General features: G+C 35.8%; 1 protein-coding gene across 1 annotated transcript in view; it reads left to right on the forward strand.

Moving 5' to 3' along the window:
• Positions 1–27,533, forward strand: part of LOC137250546 (cholecystokinin receptor type A-like) — a 553,728-nt gene that overhangs the window by 78,456 nt on the left and 447,739 nt on the right. The window lies entirely within an intron of this gene.

Here is a 27,533-nt window from a genome sequence, read left to right on the forward strand (position 1 = left end):
CAAATTAATGGTATTAATGCGGGTTTTAAAAGGGAGTGGTGGTTGTTGTATAGGTGGTCGCATTTTCGAGATATCGCCATAAAGGTGGACCAGGGGTGACCTAGAATTTGTTTGTACAATATGGGTATCAAAAGAAAGGTGCTAATGAGTATTTTAAAAGGGAGTAATCCTTAGTTCCATAGGTGGACGCCGTTTCGAGATATCGCCATAACGGTGGAGCTGGGGTGACCCTAGAATGCTTTTGTGCAATATGGGTATCAAATGAAAGGTGTTAATGAGTATTTCTAAAATGCAGTGGGCCTTCGTTCTATAGGTGTTCGCCTTTTCGAGATATCGCCATAAAGGTGGACCAGGGGTGACTTTAGAATATGTTTGTACGATATGGGTATCAAATAAAAGGTGTTGATGAGTATTTTGAAAGGGCGTGGGGCTTAGTTCTATAGGTGGACGCCTTTTCGAGATATCGCCACAAAGGTGGACCAGGGGTGACTCTAGAATGAGTTTGTACGATATGGGTATCAAATTAAAGGTATTAATGAGAGTTTTAAAAGGGAGTGGTGGTAGTTGTATATGTGAAGGAGTTTTACAGATATCGACCAAAATGTGGACCAGGGTGGCCCAGAACATCATCTGTTGAATACCGCTAATTTATTTATATATGTAGTACCTGCCAAGATTTTAAGGGTTTTTTATTTCGCCCTGCAGAACTTTTTCATTTTCTTCTACTTAATATGGTAGGTGTCACAACCATTTTATAAAGTTTTTTCTAAAGTTATATTTCGCGTCAATAAAACAATCCAATTACCTTACCATGTTGCATCCCTTTTTTCGTATTTGGTATAGAATTATGGCATTTTTTTAATTTTTCGTAATTTTCGATATCGAAAAAGTGGGCGTGGTCATAGTCGGATTTCGTTCATTTTTCATACCGAGATAAAGTGAGTTCAAGTAAGCACGTGAACTAAGTTCATTAAAGATATGTCGATTTTTGCTCAAGTTATCGTGTTAACGGCCATGCAGAAGGACAGACGGACGACTGTGTATTAAAACTGGGCGTGGCATCAACCGATTTCGCCCATTTTCACAGAAAACAGTTAACGTCATAAAATCTATGCCCCTACCAAATTTCAAAAGGATTGGTTAATTTTTGTTCGACTTATGGCGTTAAAATTATCCTAGAGAAATTAAATGAAAAAGGGCGGAGCCACGCCCATTTTGAAATTTTCTTTTATTTTTGTATTTTGTTGCACCATATCATTACTAGCGTTGAATGTTGACATAATTTACTTATATACTGTAAAGATATTAAATTTTTTGTTAAAATTTTACTTTAAAAATTATTATTATTATTTTTATTAAGCGTACATATAGTAATAAGAGTAACGTTCCTGCCAAATTTCATCATGATATCTTCAACGACTGCCAAATTACAGCTTGCAAAAGTTTTAATTTACCTTCTTTTAAAAGTGGGCGGTGCCACGCCCATTGTCCAAAATTTTACTAATTTTCTATTCTGCGTCATAAGGTCAACTCACCTACCAAGTTTCGTCGCTTTATCTGTCTTTTGTAATGAATTATCGCACTTTTTCGATTTTTCGAAATTTTCGATATCGAAAAAGTGGGCGTGGTTATAGTCCGATATCGTTCATTACTCCTTCGAGTGCACGAAGCACTGCAAAAATGATTATTACATTCTCTATCAAGTCCTTTGAACAACACTTTGCTTAGTTCATGTATAGAGTATATTTTGAAATTTTGAGATTGAATTTACTTTTTTTTTGCCTAATATATAAATTTGAAAAAAAAAGAATGAATTTGAATGTTATTATTGTTTTGGTATGGTAAAGAATTGTTTATTTCAATATAAAAAGGAAAAATGCTATTACAAAATCCATCCACCTGTTCTCATTGGACCAAGGGCTATAATATATATATTTTCTCCGCCCCTGACGAATTATGGGTATGCAAATTGCTCAGGCCAAGTACATTTTCACGTTTTGCTGGTGCCACAAATTCTTTTCACGAATATAAACCCAATGCACTTCGTGTGCACTATGTCACATTCACGTTTAAAAACATTATGGCTGCGTGTGGATATGTGAATACGCGGCCCAAACGAGTACTCAGGTGGTGCGCACTGGTTCCACACATGCCGCTAAATGTGCTAAACACCATCTATCACTTTTATAGCGTTTTCTTTTCTCAAGTAAATTGTTGCCTAAGTAAATGGTAAAGCCTTAATAGAGTTACTCCTACCCCAGAAAATTTTGAACATTTATAGTGCATGCCAAGAACTAGAGCTGTGAACTGCATCCGGATTTTTCAACTATCCGAATAACCAGATAGCTAAGCAAAAAGTTTTGCTCTCAAGATATCCGGATTCACAAATGGGAAATCCGGATATCCGCTTTTCCGCTATCCGAATACGTAAACGGAAAATCCGGATATCCGTGTGTCCGGATACTGTAATATAAAAGTTGAATATCTGCATATCAGAATTGAATGAAGCAAACATCGAAAAATTATTCACAAAATATGTTTGTAGATTATTAAATTAACGTCAAAAATTAAAAGGCTACAATTTTACAAACAAGTGAAAATAAGAACAGTGCCATTTGTTTATATTGTGAAAAAACGATGTTAATTGATTTAAATGCCCATTTATTGTTATTAATGTTAAATAAACATATATGGTACATCAATTTATTTCTTTCACTGGATATCCAAAAATATGGTTATTAACCGGATCTTCATAAATCCGGATATCCGGATAGTTTCACAAACGAATATTAACCGGATATCCATCCCGTCCGGAATTTATCCGTGTCAACGGATATCCGTATGGATATCCGGATATTCGAATATGCGGATAGTCCCAGCCCTACAAAGAACATAAATGGCTACCCCGTGTATAAGCTGATTTTCACAAACGCGCTGTCAATGATAATAAAAATTCATTAGCAATTATTTCCTTCATTTCAATTTTGTTCGCCTAAAAATATGTGAAGTTACGAAAATAAATTGTCAACAATTTTCACAAAAGAACGAAATATCCCGTAAAGGCGTTACCTGCTTTTTAGAACAGAACAAAATATATTTACAACCCTTACGCGACGTACAAAAAGCGTAACACTTTTGCCAGAAAAGGAAACGCCATTAGTGTGCATTAGTCATTTACAAGCAGAGCATGAACAAGCATAGCGCGCATTTAGGCGCCAAAGCGAGAGCAGCCTTCCATCGTAACTTTGTGTTCTTGTAAAACAATTATATAAACATGTCGAACAAAATTAGGCAACATGAAAATTTTGTTAACAAAAGCCACATAACAAAATGGGATTATACAATTAGAGGACTAGTCAAAAGCCGGCATATAATTTGGCATAGACTCATGTTATTGAGTCTATTAAATTTTATCTGCAATCCATTAATTCTAGGCTCAATGATTGTGTTAGATAATATTAAAAATAACAAGTAAGGAAGGTTAAGTTCGGGTGTAACCGAACATTACATACTCAGTTGAGAGCTATGGTGACAACATAAGGGAAAATAACCATGTAGGAAAATGAACCGAGGGTAACCCTGGAATGTGTTTGTATGACATGTGTATCAAATGAAGGGCATTAAAGAGTATTTTATGAGGGAGTGGGCCATAGTTCTATAGGTGGACGCCATTTAGGGATATAGCCATAAAGGTGGATCAGGGTTGACTTTAGAATGCGTTTGTACGATATGGGTATCAAATGAAAGGTATTAATGCGTATTTTAAAAGGGCGTGGACCTAAGTTCTATAGAAGGACGCCTTTTCGAGATATCGCCGTAAAGATGGACCAGGGGTGACTCTAGAATGCGTTTGTACGATATGGGTATCAAATGAAAGGTGTTAATGAGTATTTTAAAAGGGAGTAATCCTTAGTTCCATAGGTGGACGCCGTTTCGAGATATCGCCATAAAGGTGGACCAGGGGTGACCCTAGAATTCGTTTGTGCAATATGGGTATCAAACGAAATGAGTTAATGAGTATTTTAAAAGGGACCAGGGGTGACTCTAGACTTTGTTTGTACGATATGGGTATCAAATGAAAGGTGTTAATGGCATGAAACGAAAGGTGTTAATGAGTATTTTAAGAGGGAGTGGGCCTTAGTTCTATAGGTGGACGCCGTTTCGAGATATCGCCATAAAGGTGGGCCAGGGGTGACTCTAGAATTCGTTTGTGCAATATGGGTATCAAACGAAAGGAATTAATGAGTATTTTAAGAGGGAGTGGGCCTTAGTTCTATCGGTGGACGCCTTTTCGAGATATCGCCATAAAGATGGACCAGGTGTGACTCTAGAATGCGTTTGTACGATATGGGTATCAAATGAAAGGTGTTAATGAGTATTTTAAAAGGGAGTAATCCTTAGTTCCATAGGTGGACGCCGTTTCGAGATATCGCCATAAAGGTGGACCAGGGGCGACCCTAGATTTCGTTTGTGCAATATGGGTATCAAACGAAAGGAGTTAATGAGTATTTTAAAAGGGAGTGGGCCTTTCTGGACCAGGGGTGACTCTAGACTTTGTTTGTACGATATGGGTATCAAATGAAAGGTGTTAATGAGTATTTTTAAAAGGGAGTGGGCCTTCGTTCTATAGGTGTTCGCCTTTTCGAAATATCGCCATAAAGGTGGACCAGGGGTGACTCTAGAATGAGTTTGTACGATATGGGTATCAAATTAAAGGTATTAATGAGAGTTTTAAAAGGGAGTGGTGGTAGTTGTATATGTGAAGGCGTTTTCCAGATATCGACCAAAATGTGGACCAGGGTGACCCAGAACATCATCTGTTGGATACCGCTAATTTATTTATATATCTAATACCTGCCAAGATTTTAAGGGTATTTTATTTCGCCCTGCAGAACTTTTTCATTTTCTTCTACTTAATATGGTAGGTGTCACAACCATTTTATAAAGTTTTTTCTAAAGTTATATTTCGCGTCAATAAAACAATCCAATTACCTTACCATATTTCATCCCTTTTTTCGTATTTGGTATAGAATTATGGCATTTTTTTCATTTTTCCTAATTTTCGATATGGAAAAAGTGGGCGTGGTCATAGTCGGATTTCGTTCATTTTTCATACCAAGATAAAGTGAGTTCAGATAAGTACGTGAACTGAGTTTAGTAAAGATATATCGATTTTTGCTCAAGTTATCGTGTTAACGGCCATGCGGAAGGACAGACGGACGACTGTGTATAAAAACTGGGCGTGGCATCAACCGATTTCGCCCATTTTCACAGAAAACAGTTAGCGACATAAAGTCTATGCCCCTACCAAATTTCAAAAGGATTGGTTAATTTTTGTTCGACTTATGGCGTTAAAAGTATCCTAGACAAATTAAATGAAAAAGGGCGGAGCCACGCCCATTTTTAAATTTTCTTTTATTTTTGTATTTTGTTCCACCATATCATTACTAGAGTTGAATCTTGACATAATTTACTTATATACTGTAAAGATATTAAATTTTTTGTTAAAATTTTACTTTTAAAAAATTTTTTTTTTAAAAGTGGGCGTGGTCCTTCTCCGATTTTGCTAATTTTTATTAAGCGTACATATAGTAATAAGAGTAACGTTCCTGCCAAATTTCATCATGATATCTTCAACGACTGCCAAATTACAGCTTGTAAAATTTTTAAATTACCTTCTTTTAAAAGTGGGCGGTGCCACGCCCATTGTCCAAAATTTTACTAATTTTCTATTTTGCGTCATAAGTTCAACTCATCTACCAAGCTTTGTCGCTTTATCTGTCTTTTGTAATGAATTATCGCACTTTTTCGGTTTTTCGAAATTTTCGATATCGAAAAAGTGGGCGTGGTTATAGTCCGATATCGTTCATTTTAAATAGCGATCTGAGATGAGTGCTCAGGAACCTACATACCAAATTTCACAAGATACCTCAAAATTTACTCAAGTTATCGTGTTAACGGACGGACGGACGGACGGACATGGCTCAATCAAATTTTTTTTCGATCCTGATTATTTTGATATATGGAAGTCTATATCTATCTCGATTCCTTTATATATGTACAACCAACCGTTATCCAATCAAACTTAATATACTCTGTGAGCTCTGCTCAACTGAGTATAAAACCCCATTAGAATAGTGGTTTGCAGCTAATTGAAATGGCAGACAGCAAGATTCACGTACTCCCAGGGTTCCAAGGTAATTGAAAACTAGAGATAGAGAGAAAACTACATAATAATGGGATGTATGGGGGTTGCATGAAACTGAACCAGGTTCCGCAATCATGGAGAACGGCTCGAATGGTCTTCATACGAATTGCGGGAAAAACCAGTCATCTGCAGACGGAAGACTACATTTCTAGTAGTTACAAAGTAGGTGTCTCAACTAATTTTGGCGAGTTAGAAAGAAAGCATTTTAAAATGATGATAGGAGCAGGAAAGGCATCGACAACTCGCTGGTTTTAAAGTCTTGCGATATTACATGAACAATGTAACTCATGCCACTAAAAATAGTTGACTGTACACCTATGTAAGATGTTCTCATAAGATACTGCGTTTTGGTACTATAATTTATGAATTGGGTCTCATAAGTGGTGGAAGATTTTAAAATCGCTGATATGTAATGTAAGGTTTCAAATCACAAAAACACACTCACATTTTAAATTGGCCCGTAGTATCTTATCTTGAAGCCTCTCTCAACTCAGTGGAGGTGTCCCCCTTCCTTTGCTTCCAATTTTCTGGGTCGATATAAATACTTCCTTGACCGGAGCGTCTTTGCCCATTCGTATAAAATGACCTAGCCAGCGAAGCCTTTGTGTTTTATTCACTACACTATTGTCATATCTGCGTAAAGCTGCGGTTGCTCATCATTATAACTCCTCGATATTTGCCGTCGGCATTACGGACAGTAGCATAAATCTTCCGGAAAACTTTTCTCTCGAACACTCCAAAAGCCATCTCTTGTTCTCTCGACACCATCCATAATTTTGAGCCATACATCTGTACAGGTATGATGAGCGACTTTTAGAGCATGATTTCTGTTTGTCGAGAAATTACTTTATTTTTGCTATTAATCCCGGTTTACAAATAGACGAAATCCTTCACAGCATCGAGCTTATATCCATCAGTAGTGATACAGCTGCTAAGGCGTGAAAGCGCCGATTCTTTGTTGAATGACTGCAAGTGCTGCACATTGTTATCATTTACCACAAGATCCAGTTTTGTTTGTTTCTTTATCAAGTGTAGAGAAGGCAAAATTCACAGCGCTTTTTTTGAGGTCAATAATAACAATATCTTATGACACATCAATAGATTGTGCCATCACAGTTTAGCTCTGCTGCTAGTATTATCTTCTCCAGCATTATGTTAGAGAAACTGTATGGAAGGGAGTCGCTTTGTCAGAAGTCTCGTTTGGTTCCGAATCGCTCGGGGAGGTCCTTTCCAATCTTTTCTTATTGTGAATGAAAGTCTGAAACCGCACTGATAATGACCAATCAGTTTGTTGACGAAAGGCTTCAGTCTTGCGCACATTACGCTAGATAGAACTTTACACCCGATATGATTCCAAGAGAACTTGTCCGGTTTGCGGGATCGCCTTTTTTGTGGATTGGGCGCAGAGCAGACTTAAGTTCCAATCTGAAGGCACTCGTTCATGCGATCCCATTTTTGAACAGTTCGCCGGGTATTCCGTTAAGACCTCTCGTTTTTTGCATTTTTTGGTGAAAGGAAGATCATACTTTAAGGGACTACAACTGACTTGGAAGAAAAACTATAAGAAAACGACTTCGGAGCTCAAAAGGTCATTAAAAGAAAAAAAAAAAGAGATTAACAAGGCAAAAATTATGACAAACCATATTTAATAGTCAGATATAAATAGCCCAGCTACAAAAAAATAAAATTTATTTGGGCTGTACTTACAAGGTTTAAAAATTTTTATTTTTATTTTTCTGACATCCTCTTAATATAAACTCCAAATTTAGGGGCGGACCATGGTGGAATCACCAGGCAAAGTAAACAAAAAACAAGTGAGGAAGGCTAAGTTGGGTTGTAACCGAATATTACATACTCATTTGAGAGATATGGAGACAAAATAAGGGAAAATCGCCATGAAGGAAAATGAATCTAGGGTAACCCTGGAATATGTTTGTATGACATGTGTATCAAATGGAAGGTATTAAAGAGTATTTAAGAGGCAGTGGGCCATAGTTCTATAGGTGGACGCCATTTAGGGATATCGCCATAAATGTGGACCAGGGCTGACTCTAGAATTTGTTTGTACAATATGGGTATCAAATTAAAGATTAATGATGATTTTAAAAGGGAGTGGTGGTGGTTGTATGTGTGAAGGCGTTTTCGAGATATCGAACAAAAATGAGACCAGGGTGACCCAGAACATTATCTGTTGGGTACCGCTAATTTATTTATATATGTAATACCACGAAAAGTATTCCTGCCAAGATTCCAAGGGCTTTTAATTTCGCCCTGTAGAACTTTTTCATTTTCTTCTACTTAATATTGTAGGTGTCACACCCATCTTACAACGTTTTTTTCTAAAGTTCAATTTTGCGTCAATAAACCAATCCAATTACCATGTTTCATCCCTTTTTTCGTATTTGGTATAGAATTATGGCATTTTTTCATTTTTGGTAACATTCGATATTGAAAAAGGGGGCGTGGTCATAGTCGGATTTAGGCCATTTTTATACCAATACAAAGTGAGTTCAGATAAGTACGTGAACTGAGTTTAGTAAAGATATATCGATTTTTGCTCAAGTTATCGTGTTAGCGGCCATGCGGAAGGACAGACGGACGACTGTGTATAAAAACTGGGCGTGGCATCAACCGATTTCGCCCATTTTCACAGAAAACAGTTAACGCCATAAAGTCTATGCCCATACCAAATTTCAAAAGGATTGGTTAATTTTTGTTCGAATTATGGCGTTAAAAGTGTCCTAGACAAATTAAATGAAAAAGGGCGGAGCCACGCCCATTTTTAAATTTTCTTTTATTTTTGTATTTTGTTGCACCATATCATTACTGGAGTTGAATCTTGACATAATTTACTTATATACTGTAAAGATATTAAATTTTTTGTTAAAATTTGACTTTAAAAAAATTTTTTTTAAAAGTGGGCGTGGTCCTTCTCCGCTTTTGCTAATTTTTACTAAGCGCACATACAGTAATAAGGGTAACGTTCCTGCCAAATTTCATCATGATATCTTCAACGACTGCCAAATTACAGCTTGCAAAAGTTTAGAATTACCTTCTTTTAAAAGTGGGCGGTGCCACTCCCATTCTCCAAAATTTTACTAATTTTCTATTTTGCGTCATAAGTTCAACTCAGCTACCAAGTTTCGTCGCTTTATCGGTCTTTTGTAATGAATTATCGCACTTTTTCGGTTTTTCGAAATTTTCGATATCGAAAAAGTGGGCGTGGTTATAGTCCGATATCGTTCATTTTAAATAGCGATCTGAGATGAGTGCTCAGGAACCTACATACCAAATTTCATCAAGATACCTCAAAATTTACTCAAGTTATCGTGTTAACGGACGAACGGACGGACATGGCTTAATCAAATTTTTTTTCGATACTGATGATTTTGATATATGGAAGTCTATATCTATCTCGATTCCTTTATACCTGTACAACCAACCGTTATCCAATCAAAGTTAATATACTCTGAGTATAAAAAACAGCAGATGTACACTATCTGACACGGTAGGAATGTATTTTAAACAGTCAGGAGAGGGTAAATTTTTCACCCGCTTTGAAAAAATAGGAGTATAAAAATAAATATCTTGCTATGAAACCCATTACAAAAACTGTTTTTTTTTTTTCAGAATATCAATGCCACCTAGCACTAACGCCAAAGGGGATACATATGACCACTACAAGCTTAAATTACTTTTAGCATCGAATAAAAATAAAAAATACAATTTGGCCACATAAACTATGTGTGAAAACCCGGACATAAAAGGGAGAGATGTTATCTATTATTTAGTTGAACTTTACAGACTTTGCGGCACTTACATGGGTTTCGAGGTCGGTGAAAAATTTTAGAGTCACGCAGAAGTGATCGTAATACTTTTAAAAGTGTCTCCATCCCTAAAAATCAATTGTTACTTCAATCAAACTTTATCAGAAAATCCTTCAAAAACTTGACAGTTGAGCTCTTGATGTATTACTAACGTTACCGAGGTATTATTTACTAAAATACGTCAGGGGATATACTAGTCCCTCTGCAGACAGCCTATAACCAGAAAATGCTGATTCGAAGCGAGCCTGATTCATCTATTCTAAATTACTATCCATAACTGTAAAATTTCCCTTATTTTAGTGGTCTGACCTTTTGGGCAAAACAACAACTGTGAACTACAATTTTTTGTAACTATATTTAGAATACCATTGTTTTAGCGAATTTTTTTACATAAGTAAGGTATAGTATGACAGTTTTGGTGTTCTTGTTATAGGAATGACAAGAACATTCCTCAAAGTCTTCAGTAGCGCTGCACAGGGGAAAATCCTTAATTGGATATGACGTGAATACAAATAGTTTGTTTTAGCAAAGACTTATTTCAATTTTTTTTGGGAACAAATGAAACTTACATATAAAATGGAAACATCAAAAATATGGACGTAATAGTTTAGTACGGCTTTAATTATGGAAGCCAACAACAAAGATACTCAAATGATGATAATTTGTAATTACATCCAGTAATGGTCTGTCGATATTCACATATTATATTATGTGAAAAAAGTTCTAAAAGTGGCATAATTATCCCAAAAACGCAAAAAACAACACTTTTTCGGAGACAACATTTTTCAAAATTTTTCAGATAGCGGAATGACAGAACAAAGAAGAATTTACAGCGAGATTATTGACGGCTTACTTCACCTGGATATTTCACCATGTCGACCCAGTTCGATAACAGAGTAAACACCTTACAAATTCTGGTGGTTACCTGATAGGCTGAAGCGCCAAACAAAGGACGTGGCAAAGACGCGCGTATTGTAGCATTGGCCCTGAAACCAATAATAAGTTGTTGTTCACTGGTTGTGGATTTGCTCAAGCCAATTGCTTGTGTAAATAAACCTTTGTATTTATATCATTCATTTCGGCATTGCATTTCAGGTCAGGCAATGCAAACCATGTTATTTACTCGTATAGGACATGCTCAGGTGAGCGCAGCCTTTAAAGTTTGCGTGAGCATCGTTGAAGGGCACCTCACTCGTTTTGCGTGTTGTCGAGTTTATTTCTGATATTTACATAGCGGGCTCACAGTTCTATTTGCTGCGCACTATTACAGCTATACGCATAGTACCAATGTCTGGTTTAAATCGATCCAATTTAAAGTAGTATTTAAAAACAGTATACATAATAACGTATGGTTTATTGTGTTTAAAATACTAAAAAATACGATTAAATGGAAAATTGGTGTAGTACACCACTCAGCAAGCAAAAGCGATGCTGAACTTATAAACCATATGGGTGAGGTGCCAAAAGATATTTTAGTGAAATGAAAATAATATTGTGATATGCGATTTTAACATAAATGTACATTCCATTTACACAAACCAGCCGAATCACACATTCGCGATAGCATCACTGCACCAACTAATTAAGTATAATACAAGGATAATAGAATGCTACAAACAAAAATAGACCTTCTTTATAGTAATAATGATAAAATAGAAATAAAAAATCTAGAAAACCATAGAATATCAGACCATGAAACGAACTGTTTCAAAATGCCAGTTCAAGAAAGACACAAAATGAGAATATATGAAAATCGCGTATAAAAAATAAAAAATGTAAGGTGCGATAACCTCCGAAGAGATTTAAGGCCGAGCTTCTCTTGCAATTTGCGTCGTGAACCTCTTGATTTTCCCTACAAATTGGCCGGACGGGACCTACATGTTTTATGCCGACTCCGAACGGTAGATGAGTTTTCACTAAGAGCTTTTCATGGCAGAAATCGCTTGATAAACACTGCCGAGGGGCGACCCCGCTTAAAAAATTTTCTTCTAATTGAAAAACCTTATTTCTAAAATTTTGATGTTGGTTTGCCCGGGGTGTGAACCCAGGGCAAACGGTGTGGTAGGAGGAGCACGCTACCAGCACACCACGGTGGCTAAAATCGCGTATGCTGGGAAAATTATACAAAAGGAAAGTCTGTTTGCTTTCCTTAGGAGTTACAATATATCGGAATTGAATAAATATGACATAGGAGTTAAAGTTCAAACTATTAATACTATTTTAGGGAATATAATGGCAACACTTACCTTCTCATACAAGTGCAAATTAATTTAGTAAATAAATGGTATGGCCGAGAGATTACGGAGTCAAACACATTAAAATATGATCTTTACAAGATAGCAATGAGTACAAATGAGTGGGATAGTTATAGTCATACAAAACGTAAATATAAAAAACTTATAAAAATAAAAATGAAGCCATACATTGAAAATAAAATAGCAGTTAAATGTAACAATCAAAGACTTATGTGGAAACGTCTTAAAGATGCCATTAATTTGAGTAACGACACAGCCCAAGTAAAGCGTATAGTAATTAATAGTACAGCCATTGAATGAGACCACGAAATCCCGGCCCAATTGAATAAGTTATTTTTCGAGAGCATCACAACAATATGTAATACCATCGAACAAACTACAATAGATGAAGCCACAGAGGATATTAGGAGAAGTGTTTTTGAACTGAAGCAAATAAATGTGGAAGAGCTCATGCGAATGTGGAACAGCTCATGCGGAAAGCTCATGTGGAAAACCCAAAAAGCTGATTATTTAGTAAATAATACACCTAGAATTTTGAAATTTGACGTGTGGACTGATATCGGGGCTATTGATATAAATTTGAAAAAATTGTTTAAATGGGCGTGGCACCGCCTAATTTTAATAAAATCAAATTTACAAATATTATTAATCATAAATCAAAAATCGTTAGACCTATCGTAACAAAATTCGGCAGAGAGTTTGCCCATACTAATATCAATAAGGAATGCTTTGAATTAACGAAATCTGTTAAGGACCACGCCCACTTTTAACGATTTTTAAAAGGGTCGTGGACTAATAAAATAAGAAATATATTTGCAAAAAAGAGCTTTATATCAATGGTATTTCATTTCCTAAGTGGATTTATAACAATAAAATGGGCGTGACACCGCCCCTTTTACGACTAAGCAATTTTATATGTTTCGGGAGCGATAACTCGAAGAAAAAATAATTGTTCAGAATAGATCAATATGTATATGTATTATTACGCAGCCTTGTAAAACTATTAAACACACAAAACAAACAACAGCATTTCAAGTGTACAACTGATTATGTAATGTTCCGTTTCACCCGAACTTAGACTACCTTACTTGCTTAAACTATATTTGTATTATTCTTGTATAGTGATAATGTTTATAACAATACTTTGCGAAATTTGTATGTGAATGGGCAAAGCGAAATAAACTTCAGTTGCCAAGTCTGCAGTTCCTTCATATTTAAAAACGCGCCATCTTGCGTGATTGTAGCGTGGTTACTGTCATACATAAGATTGTGTTGAACGCTTCTATATGAAAAAGCAAATTTTCTGATTGTGGTTCGGCCATTAGTGCACGTCTGGTGCATTTCACCGTTGCGATATTTGACTGACAATAAAATAAGCTTAGTTATTTTATGGTTGTCATGACGAACAAAATGTGAAAGGGAAAAAATTCAAACGATATCATGTTTTATGAGATGTAGTGAAAGGTGAAAAAAAAAAAATTGGTTTTCATTTTGAACGTTTTGACCGTTCTCCGTCAAACGGCAATTCTAAAATCAAACATATAACTCTTTTAAAAATTTAAGTTTAAATTTCTATTCATTTATCGAGTTAAACATTTTTTTAAAATTGATATTAAACAATGCAAGACGCGATAACCTCAAAAAAGGTTTATCTCAGCTTTGCAGAATGCCTATCGTAAAGGCAGATGAACAAGAGCGGCTCTCCATTCGATTGTGAAGCAAATCGAAGAGTCCCTGCAGAGAGCTTGCTCTGGGTGTTTTCTTAGACATCGATGGTGCACTTAACAACTTGGGCCATCGAAAGATCCTGATCCAAACAAGTTTCTACTGGTGTTGGAAGCTAATGGTTGTAGGGTGTTTGCATATGCAGATGTCCTGGCTATCCAAGTCAGGGTCAATTTTCTGGGCACTCTGCGCGATGTTCTGCAGGGATAGCTGGGCGCTATGGCTAGGTGGGCTTAATCAAGTGGACTGGCGATCAACCCGGGAAAAACGAAAATTGTTCTTTTTACAAGGAGAAATAAGATGCCCGCATTTACCCATTGGTACTTTCTTATAGGGACTATTTATTTATTTATTTACTCATCTTGAAATTGTTACATTTCTTACAGACTAATGACATATATAAAGACTTAACCACTAATTTAGTATTTGGTTAAGTAACAATTTAAAAGTATTTTCAGAGTAGGAAAAGTCCAAAATTGACGAATTTGAGGACAAGTTAAACTCTTTAAGAGCTCTGGAAAGAGGAGCATTTGCAGCATAATTAGTTCTTGCCAATCCCACAAAAAAATATGCATTATTTCTTAGGCATATATGTGGAATAGCAAGGAAAATGCGTTCTAACAGGTACGGACAATCAACAGCCCCACGGATTAAATTAAAAACAAATATTAAAGAGAGAAAAGTTCTCCTGCAGTTCAAGGTCTTAAGATTGATAAGCAAACATCTGGATTCATATGAAGGAAAAGGAGGATCAAAATGAAGGGGACGTAGAGCGTACTTAATAAATACTTTTTGAATTTTTTCAAGACGATAAATTTGACAAGCATAAAACGGCCGCCAAATGAATACGGCATATTCCAATTTCGAACGTACGAAAGTAGTATATAGTGATTTTAAAGTATATAAGTCAGTGAAATCAGAACTGAATCGTTGAATAAAAGCCAACATCGGGTAAGCCTTAGCTATTGTAAAGTTTAAATGACTATGAAAAGAAAACTTAGAATCAAAGACCACCTCAAGATCAGTGACCTCGGACACAGTGCTTAGTGCGCGCCCCCAATGTGGTAGGAAGTAGGAATAAGTAAACGGGATTTATAATAAGGGACATGAAAGCATTTTTTAATATTTAACGCAAGTTTATTATTTTTGCACCAAGTAACTACATTATCTAGGCCCTTCTGAAGTTTAAATGAATCGGAGAGGCAAGTAATCTTGTTGAAAATCTTCATACCATCTGCGTATAGCAGGAATTGCGAAGATTCAAAACAGCTGGCAATATCATTAATCAAAATCACGAAAAGAATAGGGCCCAGTATGCTTCCTTGAGGAACGCCTTAAGAAGCTATGAAGGGATATGAGGTCATACCATCAACTACCACGGTACAACTACGGTTGGAGAGATATGATTTAATCCATTTCAAAAAAACAGAATGAAAACCAAAAGAATGTAATTTCGATAGTAGAATACTATGATTAACTTTATAGAAGACTTTTGAAAAGTCGGTATACACGGTATCTACTTGGGTTCGATTAGTAAAAGCGTCGATGCAGTATTCCGAAAACACTGCCAAGTTAGACGTGGTTGATCTTCCCGACACGAAACCATGCTGATCTACAGAGATTAGACGACTTATTGAGAAAATAATTTTTTCTTTTACAATACATTCGAAAATTTTTGAGACAGTAGATAATTTAGAGATCGGTCTGTAATTAACAATATTGTTTTTATTGCCAGTTTTGAAAATGGGAGTGATAAACGTAATTTTCCATGCATCAATGAACTCCCCTTGCGCGAGGGATTTATTAAAAAGCAGCCATAGAGGGTAGGCGATAGCAGAACTGGTTTTGAAAAGGAGAGACGACAATCCATCAACATCAGTCTGTGATGACAATTTTACTTGTTGAATCCCCCTTTCAACATCGTCTAAAGTGAGCTCGAGACCACCAAAATTTAACATAGAATCAGCAGGAGGAAGCCAGTTATTACTCACGGCCGAGTCTGGGTCAAAATTTGAACTAAAGAAATCAGCGAAAAGATTCGCAGCATCAGGTGAAGAGTCTGCTTGATTATCAGTGAAGAACACAACGGAGGGAATAATTGAACAGGATTTTATAGACTTAACATAACGACAGAAAGCCTTGGGATTCAATTTTATATCTGCCTCAAAGTTACACACATATTTCTTCTTCAAATCCTTGCTCAATGACTTAAACTCTTTTGAGTACTGCAAATACTTTTCTTTATGAGAAGGAAAGTTTGATATTTTAAATTTTTTATAAAACTTGTTCCTTAAATTCTTAAGTTTTTTCAACTCCTTAGTAAACCAAGGAATTTTATAAGCCCTTTTATTGGCTCTCGGGATGTTGTAACTACAGATAGTGCTTAAATTATTCTTAAATATATCAAACCAACCTGAGACTTTAACCCCAGTAAATAGCATATCCCAGTCAATAGAATCAATTGCCGTATTGACAACATCGACATCGTAATTTTTAAAGCAAAATTTTGAAAAAGAGTCCTCAAAATAAGTATTAAATTCATAAAATTCCAAACGAAGAACAAGCGGTACATGATGCAAACCAGGAGTAGACAAAGGGTCGAGGAACTCTTGGATAGAAAAATTTATATCGCTTAAAAAGATAAGGTCCAAAGTTTTATGAAAAGTATTATAAAAACTGTTTACTTGACTAAGGTCACATTTTGAAAAATTATCAATCAAGTATGTTTCAGCAAAAGTATTAATAGATTTTGGGTAGAGCCCAAAGCCACCCTTTATATTAGACCATTCTAATTTGCTAAGGTTGCAATCTCCGATTACGCAAACGTTTTCGTGATCAGATGCTAAGGCTACAATATTATCAACATGATATTTGTAAAGCAAATCCCCACTAGTTGGCGGTATATAAGAAGCACAGATTAATAGTTTGGAAGATCCATGTACTGTAATGCACAGCTGATACAAGAGAGTATCTTGAGAGTATTTTGAACAAGAAACTCGCCTGGAGACCCAATGTGGAAGATAGGGACAGAAAGGCCACAGCTGATTTGTACTGCTACAGGGGGTCTATAGGCACGATATATAAGTTCTCGCCAAGAGGAGTACACTGGCTTTATGTGATGATAGACACACCGCTTCTGCTCTATGGGGTGCTGGTCTGGTGGAATGCCAAATATTAGTGTCAATAAAACGGACGGCACTGGTTGGTATCAGCGACGCTATTAGAACAACACTTAGCTTGACATTGAATGTCATACTGATCGTGTATCCTTTGCAGGCATTGTGGTATGAGCTATAGGCTTTTTAAAATCTGTTACTCTAACCTTTTTACCAGGCTCTACTTTATTCCTGACAAAATGGATATTGTGTTCCAAAACCTGCTACCTGTGCAACTTTCAACTCAGTCATTTCCCCGCGAGATTGGGATGGGGAAGGGCATTCATCTGGGACAGGGGATGAGTTAACTTGTTAACGGATGAGTCAAAGTTGGACGGAAAGTTCGGTGGATATTTTGTTAAGAAATGTAGCCTAAAAGTTTAAGTTGGCAGAAATTTCTAAAAAAAAAAAACAACATATTTTCTAACAAAATTAGAGAGGCTCGAAATTCGTTTCAGACCTATGGTCCCATGGGCAATATTACTCAGTATGAACCACAGATTCAGAAACTGGATGTGCCTTTTCAACAACAAATTTGATCCACCCTACTACACATGCAGTAATAGGATGAAATATCAAGCACACATATTTTCATAAAGGTGTATAGTACGAAATTTATGCAGTTCGTGTTCCATGGAGCCTGCAGTTTGCCATCCGAACACACAGATAAACCTGCTTGACTTTGAGAAGGATAAATAAAATTGTATGTATTACTTTAATTTAAGCTTTGTCCTAAACTGTCATTACCAAGTTAGGTTTGAACATGTCTGTGGTACGAAAAAGTTTAAACTTTAGGGACAAAGTTATTTCCGAAGCTCCTTGCTCTCACACCTTTCGGTGTTATGTTTCTTTCTTCTATTTAGGCCCTACCTTCCCTCTTTGCCCCTATTTGCTTCGTGATACCACGTCACCATAACGTCCACAGCAGTACGTAGTAAGTGAGACATGCCCTCCCACTGATAGGATATATCGTTGGGTTGTTAATTGTCCCTACTTAAAAGAAGTTGCAAGCGCAAAGTGGAAAGAAAGTCACTTTTTACAGCCAAATTTCCCTCAGGGGTGGCTTGGATGCTACAAGATAAGGGGTAAGCCTCTTTACACGAAAGTAGTGCTTTGACTTCTGTCTATTACGATATAACAGATTTAGTCTCGTTTTGTTTCGTAGGTATGGCTGCCGTAAGAAACGAATAAAGTCCAAAGATCCGAAAGTTTAAGAGGTAAAAATTATTCCAGATGGAATCGGGTGAGTACCAGAAGGAGGTAATGCAGGAGTACAATGAGAGCAACAATTTAAACCACTTCCCTGCTCATCCTGGCATTAAGTCATCAAGAAATATATTTATGTCAGAGAGGTGGAATCAATCTTATGCCTTTTGCTGGGTTTTTCAATAAAATGAGAATTTTTGCTCGCTTCGGTATGGGAAACATGTTGGAAATATTCCTTTTTCTTAAGCATCCCTCATACTGTCTAATCCCATCATCGTGCATCTTATGGAAGAAGACACCAATACCGTCGGACGTTGGTACCTTCCTTTGAAAATGTCACGGGTAACAAGGGCTGCTAACCTCGATGAGCTCTTAAGCAGAGTATACCGGAGTGCCCTCTTTCAATGTTTTCTCCCTTTTTGCACAAACATAAAATGTAGGAAGGGTTTTTTTTTAATGCATCTCACATCAACACTGATCAGGAAAGAGGCTGTAAGAGGCAGGAATGTGTTTGTATGGATTTATTCAATAATGAACTCCAATCCCAAAATTAATATAAAATACTTGGGAGATGAGATGTGTTCAATATTATGCATTTAAAGCTGTTTGTTACAGGAGTTGTCATATCTAAGCAGTTCCTGCATTTCATAAATTTTTGTTTAACGGTTGGACGAGCTTAAAAGTACTCAAATTGATATGAAGGAGCCTAAATAAACACAAAAATAATTATTTTTAACCAATGGCGAAAATTTGTTCTGCATTTAATAGCCAACGCAATAACAAAAAAAAAAAAAATAATAAAAATCTTTCATTAGCACTATTTCATGATGAGTCAGAAATGTTTTTGTTACACGCCATGACAAACAAAAACCATAACCTAGTCTTGTTTTGGTAGTTTTCTTGTTTTCCCAATCATCCTTTAAGTGTTGTTTCAAGGCTATGCATATATAACCCAATTAACAAAAAGTCTCTAGTAAAATTTTGTATTTTCTTCTGTTTATATACCCCTATTACGGTTTACAACTCAACTCTATTTCAATTGAAATTTTGCAATTTGGTATTACGAATTACAACTCAACTTGTCAAAAACAATATCGGATGAAGTTGCCTGGTCTAAAAACTTTTTGTGGCATTACCGTTTACAATTTTGTGTTGGCGTAGTTGTCGAAGACATCAAAATCTGGCAACTGATTGATAGCAGTTGTCTCAGAAAATTTTGCAGTTGTTTGGAAAAATGGGTAACGTTTTACAAGACGGTGTACTACTTAATTCTTATCAAATCTTATCAAAGGGTTATCAAAAGACGCGTTTCGACCTCCGTTTTTAGAGTCTGAAAGCGAAAATGAAAAATTTTACTTCTGTCAAAAGATATAAGCAAAAAATCGGTTAAAATTTGCATGTGGTTGTTGTATTTAACAGATGTGTTGGACACTCACACACTAATGCAGGATGGTGTTGGACCCACCAACGATATTTTTATAAATTGAGGCCGAAGGCCGCCACCGTCGAAAGGTGTTCTATGCAAATAAAACTATGGCCCCGGCCTCATATTTCGGACCCTCTCGGGGCCATTTTATGAGAAAAAAAAAAAAAGAAAAATTGTATTGCCCTCTAACCTTTTCTAAAAATTTTAACAAACTATAACAGCAATTTTGTAAATATTTATACATAGAAAAAACAAGGTTCAAGGAAGATGACATTGATAAACTGTTTGACCTTATGGGACGAAATCCCGCAGTTGGATGAGGCACGCCGTAGTTCGGATGCAGCCACAACAGGTGAAATTACGCGAACGTGAGTCCCATTAGTACTACCCATTATTTCTGGGAATCCTCTTTAGAGTAAAAATATTACTTGCTTATTGGTGCTTAGCCGTCCAAACGGTTATGACCGTTCAACAAGGCTACTTTAATAACTGCAGATGTTGTCCAGTCAAACACTAAAATCATTTCCACAGCATTTTTCATAGATGCCATCAGCAAGGAATCGAAGTGCAGCGCATAATTTTAAAAACCGTCCCTCGAACGGGTTTACGGAGGTGGTTCGTCATTTTATTTAGTAAGAAGCAAAATATTTCCTTACTTAACTGAAAATTACTTAAAAATCTGCAAAATAACTTCATTACAAGCTCATCATTTAGCTATTAATAAAAAAAAATCACTTTTTAAAATGGTTAAATTTCCGCTACAAATTGATCAGCCGTTCATTTATCTGTCAAATGATCACTCTTTTAGGTTGGCAACATCACTTCAACTTCAACTGAAATAAGTTGTAATTCGTAATAACAAACAGGAATTGATTTGTCTTAAAGTTGAGTTGTTTTAATTAGAATCCAACGAAGTTGAGTGGTGAACCGTAATAGGGGCAATATTTTTCGAGTTGTTCTTTATTTAACGAGCGTTTTAGATTTCAGGTTATTAAAGAGAAATCGATCGCGTCATGGCCGTCAATATATTATCTTTCAATGCGGCTCCTGCCGGAACTGGGTATTATTTAGTGTAAAACGCTTTACATCTTCAACTTTAAATAAGACATTGGTCAATTGTCAAGTAACTTCGGTTACATGAGAAAAATGTATTAAAACAATTTATTGACTAAAGATGCATATACGAAACTCTCTTTTATTCCAAAAAAATAAAATCAGTTACGTATACGCCACGGTATTTTCAAGTTATAAAATCAAAGAGGATAAATATTGTTACAAATATTAGCAACACTAAGGGGTACTGCCATCTCTGGGTACTGCCATCTCTAAGCCGATGCTAAACAGTGACATGAATGCACATCAATAATTCAATCATTATGTCTACACATATGTATATACGTACTGGCAGCAGAGAAGCAGCGCACAAACACATGCACATCTTATCTGAGATATGAGATTATAATTGTGGAAGTGTCGCTCACAAACACACGCGCATATGAGAGCTATACACGTATATATGTAGTTATAATTATAACAGATAACAAACTAGTAGATTCTGGAACAGAAGCGCCTAGAAGATGTAACGAGGAAATCAAAGAGTATAAAAGGCCTCAACCATAAAGGCGGTACAATCAGTTTCGATTAAGCACGCTATCTGTAGAGCAATAGCAGTCTTATTTTGAAAATCAGTTGTAGTGTTATTGTAAAGAACTTGAATAAAGGCCATATTGCATTATTAAATATTGGAGTTATTTATTCAACAGTTTAGTGATTCGAACTTAGCAGAAGGTTGCAAATAAGAGGATTTGCAGTAAATTCGTTACAATATAATAAGAGCCACCAGTCTGCTACGAGTGGCGACTAAATCGCTCGAAATCAAAAAACTGATGCCAAATGGTTTCTAAGACGAACATTTTATCTTTCATTTTTCGATGTGTTGCAGGTATCTTTTCTAGCTGTGAATTTTGGAAAGGGAATTAATTAATTTATTAAATACAGTCGGAGAAATAAACACAAATACGCTACGAAAATGTATAGATGACATTTTATGCCCATCTCGCCCACAAAAAAAAAAAAAACCAGAGACTACCTCTTAGAAAACATCGAGCAAATGGCAAAAGGAGATTGACGTTTGTTTTCATAACTTATCCTCTTTGATAAAACAACGTGCTTATCTGTATAATAATAATAATAATCTGTAAATCTTATAAAATAAAGTCGCAAAATGTCACTTCACACAGAATGTTACCTTTTAAAACGGTTTTCTATATTCAGCTGAGCAGAGCTCACAGAGTATATTAATTTTGTTCGCATAACGGTACCCCGTAAAGGCATAAACTAATCGAGATAGATATAGACTTCAATATATCGAAATGATTTGGGCGAAAAAAGAAATAAGTTTCAGATCTCTATTTAAAATGAACGAAATCGGACTATAACCACGCCCACTTTTTCGATATCGAAAATTTCGAAAAACCGAAAAATTGCGATAATTCATTACCAAAGGCGGATAACGCGATAAAACTTGATAGATGGGTTGACCTTATGACGCAGAATAGAAAATTGGTAAAAAATGGACAATAGGCGTGGCACCGCCCACTTTTAAAAGAAGGTAATTTAAAAGTTTTGCAAGTTGTAATTTGGCAGTCGGTGAAGATGTAGTGATGAAATTTGGCAGGAACGTTACTATATGTGTTCTGAATAAAAATTAGCAAAATCGAATGACGAATAGGCCCACTTAAAAAAAAAATTTTAAGTCAAATTTTAACTAAAAATTGAATATCTTTGCAGTTTATAAGTAAATTATGTCAACATTCAACTCCAGTTATTATACGGTGCAATAAAAAAAACCCAAAAACAGAATATTTTTAATGTCATAAGTCGAACAAAAGTCCTTGTGAAATTTGTTAAGGGTATAGCTTCTATGACGCTAACGGTTTTCTGTAAAAATGGGAGAATTCGGTTGAAGCCACTCCAAGATGTTATACACAGTCGACCGTCTGTCCTTCCGCTCGGCCGTTAACACTATAACTTAAATAAAATGGGCGAAATCCGACTATGACCACGCTCACTTTTTCGATATCGAAATTTTCGAAAAATGAAAAAATGCCACAATTCTATATCTAATACGAAAAAAGGATGAAATATGGTGATTGGATTGGTTTTTTGATGCAAAATATATCTTTAGAAAAAACTTTGTAAAATGGGTGTGACACCTACTATATTAAGTAGAAGCAAATGAAAAAGTTTTGTAGGGCGAAATGAAAAACCGGTGGAATCATGGCAGGATTACTATTCGGGGTATTATATATATAAACAAGTCAAGGTGTCTAAGTTCAGGTGCAACCGAACATTATATACTCAGCGTGAGCTTCAATTGTACATTTCATTTCAGATAAATTAATTTTCTACATAACACGTGGCACCGCTCGTTTAAAAGAAAAATGTCTCCCCATTTCCTCTTACAGTAAAACTCGATAAGTGAAATATCATTTATTCCAAACAATTTTTTGGTAAGTTATAGCTTATTATTCTAGTCTACGATTTTTTTAAACTTACTAGAAATATTTTCTGCTATAAGGAAAATATGTGTACGCAATTTTATTATATGTTAACTTTCCTTGCAGTTATGGCTCCCGAAACATAGAAAATTGCTTAGTCATAAAACGGGCGGTGCCACACCCATTTTCAAAAATTTTAGTGTTTTCCAATTTAATGTTATAATTCAATTTATAAAGTAAAATTCTATTGATACAAAGCTCTTTTTTGCTAAGATATAGCTTATTATTTATTTGGCGGCCACCGTGGTGTGATGGTAGCGTGCTCCGCCTACCACACCGTATGCCCCGGGTTCGCACCCCGGGCAAAGCAACATCAAAATTTTAGAAACAAGGTTTTTTAATTAGAAGGAAATTTTTCTAAGCGGGGTCGCAACTCGGCAGTGTTTGGCAAGCGCTCCGGGTGTATTTCTGCCATGAAAAGCTCTCAGTGAAAACTCATCTGCCTTGCAGATGCCGTTCGGAGTCGGCATAAAATATGTAGGTCCCGTCCGGCCAATTTGTAGAGAAAATCAAGAGGAGCACGACGCAAATTGGAAGAGAAGCTCGGCCTTAGATCTTTCGGAGGTTATCGCGCCTTACATTTATTTTTTATAGCTTATTATTTTCGTCCACGACCCTTTTAAAATTTTTTTATATAAAAGTGGGCGTGGTCTTTAACCGATTTCGTCCATTTTTCTAGAAATATTTCCTGCTGTAAGGAAAATATGTGTATTCATTTTGTTGCGATATGTAAATTTTTCTTCGAGTTATGGCTCCCGAAACATAGGTAATTGCTCAGTCTTAAAATGGGCGGTGCCACAAATATTTTTTAAAATTTGAATTTTTTCTTATTTATTGTTATAAATCCACTTGGGAAATGAAATACCATTGATATAAAGCTCTTTTTTGCAAAGCTATAGCTTATTTTATTTCTCCACGACCCTCTTAAAAATCTTTTATATAAAAGTGGGCATGGTCCTTAACCGATTTCATTAATTTTCCTTCAAAGCATTCCATATATAGTAGAGTCAACATCTCCGGGAATTTTGTTACGATAGGTATAACGATTTTTGATTTATGTTTAATAATATTTGTAAAAGTGATTTTATCACAAGTGGGCGGTGCCACGCCCATTTAAAAACATTTTTCCAAATTTTTATGAAGTCTCAATATCAGTACACACGTCAGATTTCAACATTCTAGGGGTACTGTTTTCAAAAATGTTATATATATAAAAAGTGGGCATGGTTGTCATCCGATTTCGCTCATTTTCAATACCAATCTATTCTGGGTCAAGTACCAAATCTGGTGAAGATATATCAATATTTACTCAAGTTATCGTGTTAACGGACAGACAGACAGACGGAAGGACGGACGGACATGGCTCAGTCAAATTTTTTTTCGATAGTGATGATTTTGATATATGGTTGTCTATATCTATATCGATTCCTTACCTGTACAACCAAGCGTTATCCAATCAAAGTAAATATACTCTGTGTGCAGAGAACGCTTAGTATAAAAAAATAGCGGTACTCGACAGATGATGTTCTGGGTCACCCTGGTCCACATTTTGGTCGGTATCCGAAAAACGCCTTCACATATGTAACTAAGGGCCACTCCCCTTTAAAACCCTCATTAATACCCTTAATTTGATGTCCACTATCGTACAAATACATTGTATAGTAAGGTCCACCTTTATGACGATATATCGAAAAGGCGTCCACCTATAGAACTAACACACACTCCCTTTTAAAATACTTATTAACACATATGTATATTTGCATTTTGCAAAAAATATTCGAATAAAACGAATTGGTAGCTGAAGAAAGATATTAAAGGCATGCTGCTCCAGTTTTTAGTATTACAATTTCTATTGTGACGAATTTTAGCATCACTAAGCTGTTAGTGGCGGCCACCGTGGTGTGATGGTAGCGTGCTCCGCCTGCCATGAAAAGCTCTCAGTGAAAACTCATATACCTTGCAGATGCCGTTCGGAGTCGGCATAAAACATGTAGGTCCCGTCCGGCCAATCTGTAGGGAAAATCAAGAGGAGCACGACACAAATCGGAAGAGAACCTCGGCCTTAGATCTCTTCGGAGGTTATCGCGCCTTACATTTATTTATTTATTTATAAGCTGTTAGTAATTAAAGGCACAACAACAAAAACATTAACTCTTACTCTATACTCCAAAAAAATATCGTACTTTTAAACGTACCAATCGTATGTATGAACGTCATTGGTTAATTTTCCCTAATGTAAAAAAACGCCTGTTGATTATAATTCAAGTTTGAAAACAATTATAATTTTTAATAAACATACAATTTATTGCTGAAAGAATATAATAAATAGTGTCAGTATTTATAGAACAATTATTGCATTTGATCGACAATTCCGAGTGATCCTTACAAATAAATATTTCACAACTGAGACATTTATTGCTGTATTTTGTGCTGGTTGATCGATTTGGGCACATGTGGCAATGCCTTCGTTAAAGATTTATCGATTGCAGATTTTTTTTGTAGTTTCGGCTCTATTTTGTAGATTGCGTACAACAGCTTTAGCTGTACTGCTACGAGGAGGTGTAGTCCTGAGCGATATTTCCTTAGAAACAAGTTCATTTCCTCACTCTTCTAGTAATATGCGACGTCTAAATTTCTTATTTATATTCCATTCAAGCTCTATTTCTCTGAAAATGATGTACCCTTGAGGCGTTTATATTCAGCATGTTGTAAAATAGAGCCTGAGGCCAAACAAACCGGTTATACGCTTGTAAGTGTATGTCCTGATTACTTAATCAAGTGTATCATCACCAGGCTTGGTTTTGTTGTAAAAATCTTTGATCTCAGGCTTTTTAGTGTTGTCATTGATTTCAGTATGTGCAATGCATTGAGCAAATATACTTCCCAATTTTTAGGCACATATCTTACGATTGAGGTTTTTTGTTGTTGTCAAAGAAGAAATATGCATAATTTTCTGGCTTCTTAATTTCTGTGATTCCTACAGGCAAGAATGCTTTGCTGTTTCGCACTGCTAGGTTAGCCTACACCTCAACTATTCAGTACCCAACTCGTGAAAACGTTGTCACACGTAACAATCCGGCATTGTATATTATTTACAATAACATTTTCTTTAGAATATTTGCCAGATCCTCTTACAACTGAACTATTTGACCACATATATTTACCATTCCTTGATGGAAAAAGTCCTGCTCTTGCTAATTGCCAGATATGTCGCCTTCTCTGGCTGTTACCTCAGATAAATTAGGGCCATAAAAGGATCCCACGTCCAACATTTCATCTTTCATCCTCTTTGTCATACAAATCAGAGTTTTCAGTTTCTTCCCTGTTCATGCTACCGTACTATAAAAAATCGTTTGACAAATTCGCAAATACTTGTATTATAAATCTATGTTATCGAGAACTTCTATTTATTATCTTTTACGCTACTACAAAAACCACAACCGCACAGCTCAAAATAATTTTACGAGTTAGTGAAAGGTTGACAGTTCCAGATAATTAAATACAAAAAATGTTACGGTATTCTACCGCAAACAAAAAAAAAAAAAAAAAACATGACGTAATCTATCCCGAAATTCGAACACATGCTCATTATCGTATTGGGCAATTTTGACCCACAAATACAGTATATGTAAGTTTTTTTGTCTAGGGTATCCCATGAAGTAGAAAATAACAAAATCAATGTTTTTGAACTTGAGTTTTATTATTACTTAAAATAAAAAAAATTTCCTAAGACAAATCGAAAGCTATGCAAAACTATTTAATGTTAAATATTATTTGGGCAATTATGACCAATGAATACAGGATAAGTGATAAAGCAGGTTATATATCCTCCTTCAAAACTCCAGCAAGAAAGTCGTCTTTCCATCAAGATGATGAAAATATAAGTTATTTTTTACGCCAACAGCTAACACTAATCTTATTGTAGATAACTTTGCTACAGGAGCAAATGTCTCATAAAAATCAACTCCTTCTTGTTGCATATATCCTTTTACTACAAGTCTCGCTTTATATCTCACTGGTACACGTTCATCGTGATAACTCTACTAATTTTCAAACTTTATTAATATTCGTAGAATTCAATTCATCCTCGACTGCTTTGACCCAAGGTTCTGTATCATCTCTGCCGAATATTTTAGAGTATTTCAATGGAATATTGCTGGAAGATGCACTT

This window comes from Eurosta solidaginis, chromosome 4 (assembly GCF_040869045.1).
Source record: "Eurosta solidaginis isolate ZX-2024a chromosome 4, ASM4086904v1, whole genome shotgun sequence".
Taxonomy (NCBI): domain Eukaryota; kingdom Metazoa; phylum Arthropoda; class Insecta; order Diptera; family Tephritidae; genus Eurosta; species Eurosta solidaginis.